Source organism: Gopherus evgoodei, chromosome 7 (genome assembly GCF_007399415.2).
Source record: "Gopherus evgoodei ecotype Sinaloan lineage chromosome 7, rGopEvg1_v1.p, whole genome shotgun sequence".
In the NCBI taxonomy this organism is placed as follows: domain Eukaryota; kingdom Metazoa; phylum Chordata; order Testudines; family Testudinidae; genus Gopherus; species Gopherus evgoodei.
Window position 1 is genome coordinate 102,775,044 of NC_044328.1, and position 12,901 is coordinate 102,787,944.

The window sequence follows — 12,901 nt, forward strand, 5'->3', positions numbered from 1 at the left end:
ATTTCTGGCATTTTTACTTTTTCTTTTCTCTGTGAATAGCCAACAGAAGATAGCATTTACATTTTCAGCAATATGCAGCTGATTTGTTATTAAGTCCTCTCCTGTACTGATTCGGTTAGTGACTCAGTGGTTAATTCCTTTTTGATCTTTTCCTCCTCAAATATTTTGAGATCCTTTTATCCTTTCTTCATTTTATGGGCAATCCTTCTCTCTTTGTCAATTCTGGCAGCATTAATCAGGGTTTTATTTTTACACCCTTTCAGCTTCAGTTCATAATCTTCTTTATCCTCTTTAGAGTTTGTGTTCTTATACATGTCATGTACCTTGTTTTTCTTGAAAGCTTTTCTCATATTCTTAGTCATCAACATCAGTCTTATCCCTCTTCATTTATTATTACAGTATTGCTGATTATGCACACCATGTGATGTGGCATGCTTAGCAAACATAGCGTCGGCAAGCTGAACAGTAATGGCTTACATTTTCTGACAGCAGGTGTCAAGCACCAATTAATTATCCAAAATGCTATCTTTTGGCTCCCTTGCAAATAAAAAATGACCTGGATGCACCCTCACTCACATCATTGGCATCTGATTGGCTATGTGTTGGTCCGACAGCAGGACCTATGAGATGTGTGCATAACTCGCATATTATGCAGAGCTGATTGCTGGACTGACCATTGTCTTGTTTGATCAAAGCTTTTTCTTTTTATTAGGCCAAAAATGCATAAAAACCAGTCAGTTAAGCATCTAAATGTTGCCCGGCTGAAAGATCCATCAACTGCTGAACAGTCCTCAACACAGCTAACTACCATTTTGGAAATTTTTCCAATGAGTAGTGATGATATATCTGCTGAATGGATATCCCTGTCTGACAGAATCTACACTACCATTGTGGACTGTGTTGGATATACAAAATGCTGTCATGCAGACTGGTTCATTGATAACGATCCTAAAATATCACATCATCTTGATGCCAGATGACAAGTGAATGACTTGCTCTTAACTGACCCATTCTCTGAGTAGAGAAAAAACAGATATAGAGTGGCTTGCAGCACTCTCCAACACAAAGTCCACCAAATGCAAAATACATGGTTTAACCACAAAGTGGATGAATTGCAGATCCTTGCTGTAAAACATGACTCCAAAGACTTCTCTGATGCAGTCAAAGCTATGCATGGCCCTATTCAGTCTGCCTGGATATCAATAATAAGTGCTGATGGTGAATTTCTCATTGCAGATTGCACTGTCATCCACCAATTGTGGTGTGAACACTTAGTGAATTACTTAATCATCTATCTACTATCTCTGATGAGTCACTGGATAATGTTAGCAAACTGCCTACATCTAACACACTTGCCGATCCACCCACATGAGCTGAGGTGCTGAAGTCTGTCCAAGCAATGAAAAATAACAAATCTGGTCCCAATGCCATTCCAGATGAAGTTTTCAGACAGAGGAAATCTTCTCATTGGCATGATTTTGGAATTCTTCTCACATGCCTGGCTTCAAAAAATCATACTGCGACAACTGAGAGATGCCACCATTGTCACTATCTATAAGCACAAAGATGTAAAAAGCAATGATGATAACTACAACAGCATCTCCTTGCTCTCAGTGGCTGGTAAGTTTCTTGCATGGATCCTCTTGAACAGGTTCCTGGCCCAAGTTATGAACAAAGTTCTATCTGAGTCAAAGTGCACCTTTTGTGCTCAGTGGAGCACTGTTGACATGATTTTCATTATCCAACAATAACAAGAAAATGTCAAAAACAGCATCAACCATTGTACATCTTGTTTCTTGATCTAACCAAAGCTTTGAACACAGTCAACTGCACTGCCCTCTGGAAACTGCTTGCTAAATTTGGATGTTCAGACAAATTTATTAACATTTTTTGGCAATTCCACAAAGGCATGATTGGAAGAGTTAGTGTTGATGGTGATTTAACAGATCAATTTCCAGGCACAAATGGGGTGAAGCAAAGATGTGTCCTTGCTCCTGGCCTTTTTGGTTTATTCTTCACTGTGCTTGAGGAAGCCCTCCCTGGCTCTTCAAATGGCATCTTTATATGCTTTCACACTGGCAAGCTCTTTAATCTCTCTTGTCTATGTCCAAATATCAAGGTGATCAAAGCATTGATCCAGGAGCTGTTCTATGCCAATGATTGCACCTTGGTGGCACACTCTGAAGCACAAACTGCTTTGCTGTGGTGGCTTCTAACTTTAGCCTTACCGTTGGCAGAACAAAATCTAAGGCTATGTATCAGCCAGCTCCTCAACAACTTTACCAAAATCCATCAAAATTTTGGAAGGTACCATGCTCCAACCCATCAACAGTTGACTTATCTCAAAAGTGTGTTAAATAATTAAGTGACTACTGATCACGAAGTGGATGGGCAAATTAAGAAAGCCAGCCCTGCAGATGGTCACCTTTATCACCAAATCTGGAAGCAACATTGAATCTGTCTATAGATAAAAATCAAAATGTATAATGCTGTTGCTCTCACAACATTGATTTACAGTTGTGAAACATGGGCCTGTTGTCAATGCCACATTAAATAGTTTGACAGTTTCCATTTGTGATACCTATAATGACTGGTGGGCATCAAATGGCTCGACCAGGTGTTCAACCTGGAAGTTTTGGCAAAAGCTGATTTAGTTTGTATCAAGGGTCATTTGATTTGCGCCCAACTGAGATGGACTGGTCGTGTAATTCATATGCCTGAGACTTGTCTAGTAAAATAAATTCTATATTCTGAAATAAGCTCTGGCAACCATAAGTGTGGAAGGCAAATGAAACACTTCAAAGATGCTCTGAAACAAAATCTGCACAAGACAAATATTTCTGATTCGATCTTTGAGCAACTGGCGACTGATCACATCGTGTAGCATTATACCAGAAGGGTGGGTGGATGTCCTCGACTTTGAGGAGGGCTGCGCTGTGCATCTGGAAGCACAGCACAGACATGGAAACAATGTGCAGCTCAGTTAACACAACTAGGAAAATGGCTCTGTGGTCAGTGTGGTAAATGTTGTACTTCCCAAATTGGTCTGTGGAGCAATGCAAAGACCCAGTAGTACAAACTGTGATTAACCACATCATCCTCAAAATGTTGGGGTGAGCAGTATTAGTATTGCTGATCTCTCTCTCTCCTCTCCTCTTACTCCCTGACCCCAACTCTTTTTTTTGTTCACTTCTTTGCATCAGTTGTGGCTGGATTGCAAGAAGTACACAAATCACTTGCTGAAGTCAATGATATTGAAATGTCTGCCTATTTAGGGGAAGCATCAATGATTAGCTTCAGTGATTCTGAGTCAGCCTTTGCCCCTAAGCCATTGCTGCATTGTAGGCTATTCGAGCAGTGGAGGAGGTGGTGCCATTGATGCAGTAGGCAGAGACTGGATAGATGTAAATTCTGATTGACAAGAGGCAAAGCCAGATCTGAACAGTATGCTTCAGGAGATGAAGGAAGATACTTAAGAAAATATTAAACAATTGCATTTTCCTGATGGTGATTTGCTACATTATTAGAAACCCAAAAGAAAGACCTTTGGGAGCAGAACCCACTGTCCAGCACCTGGCCATTTAGTAGCATATTTTGTCAAATCAGCCTGCCTTGCTTGCAAACACATACGAGAGCTGGTCTTATGATAGGTTTCTGTGTATCAGGAGATGTGATAAAACCTATCATCTCTACTACCTGCTCACCTGCAAGACAGCAAATGCTGTAGCCCAAAGTCTTTGCTTTTGGACATAATCCTACAAGTATTGCTTCTAAAGATGCATAACAATGAAGTGGAATATCTGAAGATAGAACTAGATGTTATCAAAGGCTATAAAAATGGGCAACATTTTACATGTGTTTGTGAGGTTGGTAAAACATGTAAAACTTCCTGATATTCCATGGGAACACCAAAAAGCCTGTCTATCTGTGTAATGCTCATTTAGCCCCAATTACCATGGTACCTAAGCACTTTTCCCATGTTTTTATGATATAAGAAATGGATTCATAAAGCTTCCTTTTCAAAATTCCCGTTATACTTGTTGTCTGCATGGTTCTAAAGCATCAGGAGGGACAACATCTGGTTAACACCCACCTTCCAGCTTCCCTTAGATGCTCCAGGTAACAGCAGTAAAAGTTGGGATCCTGCACTCTTTTTTGTCAGTAAAAAGTCTGACTGAAATCAATTGATGTTTTCTTTGAGTAAGAACTGGAGGATCAGGCCCCAAAGTTGTGATTGTGTTAGTTAATACTGCTGCTGCAGATGTCCGTGTCTCTTCATCTTTAATGTCACTCTGATCTCTCACATTGCCATTCTCTTCCTCCTTTCCACAGCCAAAAACAAAAAAAGAAAAATAATTAACTGAATTCCATATCCAAACTTGAATTAGTCAGCAAAGAGCCTGCATCCTCTGGTCTGGCTGACACCTGTTAAGTATAGGACCAGACGTAGGTGAATAAAGGTAGTTTTAAGCTTACTGTATTCCCCACTGATCCTTGGGCTGGATGGGGACTATTCCCTAGCATAAGTTAGAACAGTTTCATGCATGCTTTAATTTATGCCTGGACCTGGCTGCCCATGATCCTAAGCAATTGCTATGGGAGCCAGGAATCACTGTTGCATAGGGATGACCTGACCATTCCCTCTTTCCCTTGGGAGTATCCCTTGCACTGAGGACTAAACCAGCTTTGAGGCTGCATTGTGCTACCAGAGCAGCACAAAACAGTCATAGTCAGGGCCAAGTTCTGTCCAAAGGTTTTTATTAATGGCACTAGCAGTGGAAGGAACCTCTCGCCTTTTTTGAGGCCTTGAATTTGTCCCATTTTGTCATCCGATCAGTGTATTTGAGTTGATGGGAGCTTCTAAAGTGCAGCATCTAAAGTACAGCTGTAACACACTCTCTTTGGTCTGCTCTAGGATAGGACCAAATAGTTCTAACTAAAATAAGTGTTTTAGAAGTATATACTGGCTGGACACCAGTGTTGCTCCTCAGTAAGATATATCTAAGTTGACTCATTTCTCATCAGTTGTTATTTTTACTATATAGTACAATGTGCTCTAACTTTGCAGAACTTCTGTACCCACACTGAAATCAATTAATCTGAATTGAATTTTTAAACAAAACTAAATTATTGGTTTGTTTAGTATTCATTATATTCAATATGAGACTAGAAGAAGCTAGTGGTTTCTCTTTAGAGTTAAGATATGCAAATAAATAAGCTCCACTGGGGGTTTAGTATAGGATAAAGACAGAGAACATAGAAAAATGTTGAGATCATGTACTATATCATAGTCTGATTTTTTTAAACTATATTTATACGGAACAGAAAACACAGATTATGGCTTTGTATTTTATATGGCTTCAGCATCTGGTCTCTTGCTATAATTCACGTATTTTCATAGCCATAATCTTATTTGATGATGCAGACCTTTTTGATGCTGAAATGGAAAAATCTTGCCAAGTTTACTGAGAGTTATTTTGAAGAATAATCCCTTTAGTTGTTGACAGTAAGAAAAGACCTCGGCAAAAATGCAGCATGCATATTAAATGAGTGAAGATATATTAATGTCCAATGTTTTTCGTGGCCAGGTCTCTACACAAAGCGGTGCTTTGAAAGAATCACTCTGCAATTGCAAACTGGAAAAGCCACAAGACATAATCTACCTAAGTTTTACTTTGCATGCATAATAAAGAGCTTTATTGTAGTTGAAATTGAAGCATGTGTTGACAACCTGCCAGCTATATCAAGCAGATATCTATCTTGGTATGCATCCTTCTTTGCTAACTAGCACCTTATATTGGGATGTAAATTCCATGGTATACACATAGGTTCAAAGCTACAACTGAATTGCACCAACGAGGCAGATGTACGAGGCAGTTGATTTTAGAATATTCAGATTTGGCTTCACTCAGTGGTTTTCAATTAGTTTCAAGGGCATGCTGTAGAAAGCAAAGTTGTAGCAGGAGTTTGTTAGTTATTTCAGAAATATTAATATGATGCAGAATTGGAAATGTTTCAGTTATTTTGTAGCATTTCATTTGTCACTGCTCAAGCACACCAAGATGAGGATGGATGCTCTGCATCTCTGATGGAGAAAGAAGATGTTAGAGCTCTTTAGTAGCTTCATGGAAGGGCTGGAAATCATAAGAAGAAATGCAGCTGACTACTGACTAGCAGCCAATGTATTACTGGTGTATTGCCTGGAATTTTCCTCTCGTTACCTCAACCTAATGCCATCATTCCTGAGTGCTCGTTTTAAGAGAATTGCTTCCCTACACCATCATATTGGGGTTTGTGGTGCTGCATAAATCATGTTCCATGGAGGGACCCTTGTGCATCTGTTTAGTAGTGTAACAATCTTGACTTCCTGCAGAATTCAAAAGTCTACAGAAAGAATCTCTGAAGTATATCCACATCGGGGCAAGTATGCATGTGCTTAATGGCTCACTAAGGCCACAGCTCAAGTGTAGATTTCGGAGATGGAGAATTTGTTTTAAACCAAATATGGGAACTATAAAAGTTTCTTATTGACTGACCATTTAATCTGAAAAGCAAAAACAAAGAAATTTTCTGAGAAGAACAGGTTGGGGTCTGCTCTTGCAGATATTCTTCATGTTGCCACTTCAGGTATCTTAAAAGTTACTGTCTTCAAATCTTTTACTCCTGATACTCCATCATATTTTCAGCATATATATTATACAGGGCCTGATCTGGCAATAATTCATATTCACATGAGTAATTCCACTGAAATCAATGGGACTAGTATGAGTAAGGAAAGTTAGTGTGAGTAATAGTCTCATGAAGCATATCCTAGATATTCAAGGAAGGATATTCATTCTGAATGAATGTCTCCATTGATAGATCTCCTGTGTATTGACTGTGTGGTTCAGTGGTTGAGCTCCACTGGGGGTTTAGTATAGGATAAAGACAGAGAACATAGAAAAATGTTGAGATCATGTACTATATCATAGTCAACACCAAATATGTGACACAATTAATTGTTGTTTACATTCTAGTCACTGGACACTAGTTCGCAGAGCCAACAAGCTCTCCTTTCCCAGAGACTGCTAGACCCAGTTCAAGGAGATGTAACATTTGTACACATCCCTTTTTGTGTGTGCCAAATCCTGCAATCCCTAGTATGGCGGTGGAGGAGCACTGCCTCCTATACAGTGTACAATTTGGATGGTATTCAGTCACTGAAGCACAGATTGATTCATTAAACACATAAGATAAATATTAATATTGATTATCTGCTGCATTAGCTGAGCCTGTTCCATCCTGCACAATGAATGAAGCAAGGTCCTGCAAAAGAAAAAAGTGATAATGGAACCAATTGCTGTACACACGTAAGAGGGCAGAGTTAAGGTTGTGTGTGAAACTTTATTTTTGGCATTTCTTGACTTTTGAGCGCTTAACCATGCAACCGTAATCTTCTTTCAGTGTAGGTTTTGGGATGGAATATTTAATCTATTTGGGAACAACTCTGCAGGTAAGTTTGATAAATATGTTAGACCTGTATATTGCAAAAGGTGAAAATTCTACCTAAGCCTCCTAATGAGTCTAGCATTGTTTAGTGGTTAGAGCTGGGAATCGTGAAACTTTGTTTTGTTCTTTACTCTGCTGTGTGATTTTTTTTTAAATCACTTAATTGCTCAGGATCAGTTTCTCCATATTTAAAATGGGACTGGTGATGCTTACCCACATTTGTAAATTACTTTGAGGTACTAGAAAGAAAGATGGTTTAAATATTCAAAGTATTGCTATTTTAATTAAGGACTTCAAATTATACCATTAATGTAGATTTAAAATGTCATAATATGTTTAAAACTTATAATTTGCTAATCATTTGTATTAGATGAAACTTAAGAATAAATAGTTGGTAAGCATCAATAAATACATTTTGATGATACACTGATATTCATTTAACATTCAAGTATCTTGTTAAATCTAAAAGATTATATAAATACAGTGGGTTTTGTTGAAAAATTAATTGTGTTTTAGAGATATTATGAATTCCAACCATAAATGAAGAATAAAACTGAAACTGGTAATACCTCTAAAACCATAATGAACTTTTAAAGTGTACCTGTTGTATATGTTGCTATACTGATAAAGAAGAGAAGAATCTGCTGGCTGGGTGTTCATTTTAAGGGCATTTCATCTCTGGAATGCATTTCTCCCGAGTCTGCCACAGACCGGATTTGTTAACCTTACAGATATGCTGCCTAGCACTTTCCCCCCAAAGATGTGGGGATGAAAGATGGATGCAGTTCTTCACAGATGTGGGATAATAAAATGTGGGGGACAGCAGAACTGGATTTAAATAGTTTAATGTCTTATTTTTTTAAATAAGGTTAATTTTAAGCTTTGTATAATATAGTCCTGGAGTTTGGGATAGAAGTCTTTTATCTGTTGTTTATACATTTAAATAAATAAAGTATATTTCTAAAGTAATTATTAATTACTTTATTGAGGGGCATTATGTAACAGGCAGATAAGTATTCATTACTGTACAAAATTGTTACCCTGAATAAATACATTTAAAATAATCAGTTGGGACAGCATCATCTGCAAAACCACCATTTGAGGGAATTCTGTCTGTCAGTCTTGGATATATAGTTATGTCATGAACTACTAAGTCAATAGTAGTGATTGTCAGGCATTTATTAGAAAAAGTATTAATATTTGGTAGATGCTCAATCAGAATGTCCTCCATGATCTGACATGCAGCTTGTTTCCATAAAAGTTATTAGTTTGCATGAGGTATATGTGCCAATTCTGTGAGTCATCTGCCTATTTTACTGTGACATTTCAAAGCTCAATTATCTATAGTATAATTTTTTTTGGTAGTTGGCTATGTTGCCCATCTGTGAAATCATCACTTTATTGAGTCCTAAAAATAGGAATTAAACTGTTTTAAGCAAATTTTGAACCTACTTGAATGCGTTTGAAATTTAGTCATGTAGAAGAGTATTTTTATACATTTTGCATTCTCTCAGTATAGATTCTCTAAATTTAAGGTGACGTAGTCCTGCTCGCACCACTTGACAATCATCTAAGTAGCATGGTGAAAATATTTGGAAATTCTAGCTCAGGGCCTGATCCACTGCCCACTGAAGCCAGTGGAAGGACTCGCAGTGACTTACATTGATTTGGGCCCCAAGTGAGTAGCACTGACACATAAATATAACATAACCAGCAGTAAGAGGTTGTGGAGGAAAAAGGAATAAGGTTAGAACTAGTTATTTACTAGTAATGAAGGGATCACTGGAGCAAAACGTGAAGAAAGCTAAAGACAATGGGTAAGAGGGGAACAGAGGGCCTGAAAAAGAGAAAGGAGTCTAGTAGGCTATGGGAATCTTGGAGATAAAGAGAGAGTAAAATCTTTGCCCCATTGAAAGTCAATGGTAAAACTCCCTTTGACTTCAATGGGACCATGGTTTCACCCAAAGATTTAAGAACATGTTAGCAGAAAGAGAAAGCTTTAAGAACATGTTAGCTTGAAAGCTGATAGAGGGAGCTGTCATAACATTTCTTCCCAGATCTGGACCTTAGCGTCCAAAATATGGGTGTTAGCATGAAAACCTCCAAGCTTAGTTACCAGCTTGGACCTGGTAATTGCTGCCACCAGCTAGGAATTATACAGTGCCTAGCTCACTGTGGTCTCCCCAAAACATACCCTGGGGGACCCTCAGACTCAGATGCCTTGAGTCTTACAACAAAGGGAAATAACCCCCTCCCCTTGTTTCCTTGTTACTTCCTCCCAGGCTCCCCTCCCTGGACGACACTAGGAGATTCCCTGCTTCCAGTCCTGGAAACACAAGTACCGAGAGATCTAATCTCTCTACCCCCTCACTCAGAGGGTATGCAAAGTCAGGCTTAGTAAATCTAACACAAAGAGATTTTCCCCCTGACTTCTTCCTCCCACCAATTCCCTGGTGAGCTGCAGACTCAATTCCCTGGAGTCCCCACTAAAGAAAAACTCCAACAGGTCTTAAAAAGAAAGCTTTATATAAAAAGAATGAAAAAAGGACATAAAAGGATCTCTGTATTAAGGTGACAATATACAGGGTCAATTGCTTAAAGGAAAAAAATGAATAAACAGCCTTATCCAAAAAGAATACAATTTAACACATTCCAGCAACTACACACATGTAAATACAAAAAAAAAAGATATAAACCTTTTGTTATACTATCCTTGTACTTACAACTTGGAAACAGAAGATTAGAAAGCCTGGACACAGAAAAATCACTCTCAGAGACGAGAAAAGGAACAGACCAAGAACAAAGGACTCACACCCAAAACTTCCCTCCACCCAGTTTTGAAAAAGTCTTGTTTCCTGATTGGTCCTCTGGTCAGGTGTTTGGTTTCCTTTGTTACTCCTTTACAGGTAACAGAACATTAACCCTTAGCTATCTGTTTATGACAGGAGCAACATATGAATGTAGAGGAATCCCTGAAAGAAGATAGAGTGTATTGCTGAGTGATTGAATCCTGGGAGATCCATCCAGCCAATTTTATTATGTATTTTCATGTCAGAAGATCCAAATAATCTAATTAGTCAGGAAACCATAGTTTGTTACACTCTTAGTAATTTGCTGTGAATAAAATCATGTTTTACGTTTTAGGTTAAACAACAGACTTTTTGATGTGTCCAAAAGTATGTTATGTTCTCCACACCTACCTACGGAGATGATTAAAAATTAATCTAGTCTCAAAAATACGATTATGATAAAAATGTAATATATGTTTGCAATCATATGTATATGTAATATATGTTTGCAATCAACCATACTGCTTTAACGTCTGATCCTCTCCCACACACCTCACAACAGAAACACTAACCCAGAAACCTATCCTTGAAACAAAGCCAGATGCCAACTCTGTCCACATATTTATTCAAATGACACCATCATAGGACCTAATCACATCAGCCACACCATCAGGGGCTTGTTCACCTGCACATCTACCAATGTGATATATGTCATCATGTGCCAGCAGTGCCCCTCTGCCATTGGCCAAACTGGACAGTCTCTATGCAAAAGAATAAATGGACTCAAATCTGACATCAGGCATCATAACATTAAAAAACCAGTAGGAGAACACTTCAACCTCTCTGGTCACTCAGTAACAGACTTAAAGGTGACAATTTTGCAACAGAAAAGCTTCAAAAACAGACTCCTAAGAAACTGCTGAGCTTGAATTAATATGCAAACTAGATACCATTAACTTGGATTTGAATAGAGACTGGGAGTGGTTGGGTCCATTGCACATATTGAATCTATTTTTCCATGTTAAGTATCCTCACACCTTCTTGTCAACTGTATAAAATGGGGCATCTTGATTATCACTACAAATGTTTTTTTCTTCTGCTGATAATATCTCATCTTAATTAATTAGCCTCTTACAGTTGGTATGGCTACTTCCACCTTTTCATGTTCTCTGTATGCATATATATCTTCTTATTATATGTTCCATTCTATGCATCTGATGAAGTGGGCTGTGGCCCACGAAAGCTTATGCTGAAATAAATTTGTTAGTCTCTAAGGTGCCACAAGTACTCCTGTTCTTTCTCCCAGTGAAGTAACTAGCAAAACAGCCATTGAATCCAATGGAAGCAGAATTTAGTCAGTGGTGATGAAGCTTGATACAAAATTGATAGATAGATTTACAGCTCATTATCTATAAGAAAAACCTAGATAAAAACAACCCAGCCCAAAGTAACTCGAGAAATAGTTAAAGCACCATTTGTGTTAACAATATTGCTTTACGTTATGGATGATACATATGCTGAGTTTCTTATACGTTGCCAGTAAATATGGTTTTTAGGTAGATCATTGGTTTCGATGGGCAAATGTCCCTGCCCTAGAAAGCAAATAAAAATGTCAGTGTGTTTGGCTTTGATACTGTTCTTCCTCGTTTATTGGAATAAGAGCTCAGTCTTGCATACGTTGTCCATCCAGATGCCCCAGAAACCTCAGTGGAAGTTTTGAGTGCACATGTCATAAACAGATAGCTAAGGGTTAATGTCTCTTACTCCTGGAAAGAAGTAATCTGAAACACCTGACCAGAGGACCAATCAGGAAACAAGACTTTTTCAAATCTGGGTGGAGGGTTTTTTGTGTGTGAGTCCTTTGTTCTTGGTCTTCTGCCTGTACTCTCTCGGCTATGAGAAGTGATTATTTCTGTTTCCTGCTTTCTAATCTTCTGTTTCCCAGTTGTAAGTACAAAAGATCAGATAGTGATTTATATGTTTTTTTGTATTTACATGTCTATAGTTGCTGGAGTGCTTTGATTTGTATTCTTTTTGAATAAGGCTGTTTATTCATATTTCTTTTAAGCAATTGACCCTGTATTTGTCACCTTAATACAGAGAGACCATTTTTATGTATTTTTCTTTCTTTTTATATAAAGCTTTCTTTTTAAGACCTGTTGGAGTTTTTCTTTAGTGGGGAACTCCAGGGAATTGAGTCTGCAGCTCACCAGGGAATTGGTGGGAGGAAGAAGTCAGGGGGAAATCTGTGTGTGTTAGATTTACTAGCCTGACTTTGCATTCCCTCTGGGTGAAGAGGGAAGTGCTTGTGTTTCCAGGACTGGGAACGGGGAGGGTGGAGTCTCTCTGTTTAGATTCACGAAGCTTGCTTCTGTGTCTCTCTCCAGGAACACCTGGAGGGGGGAAAGGAAAAGGTTTATTTCTCTTTGTTGTGAGACTCAAGGGATTTGGGTCTTGGGGTCCCCAGGGAAGGTTGTTGGGGGGACCAGAGTGCCCCAAAACACTCTAATTTTTTGGGTGTGGCAGCTTTACCAGGTCCAAGCTGGTAACTAAGCTTGGAAGTTTTCATGCTAACCCCCATATTTTGGACGCTAAGGTCCAAATCTGGGACTAGGTTATGATAG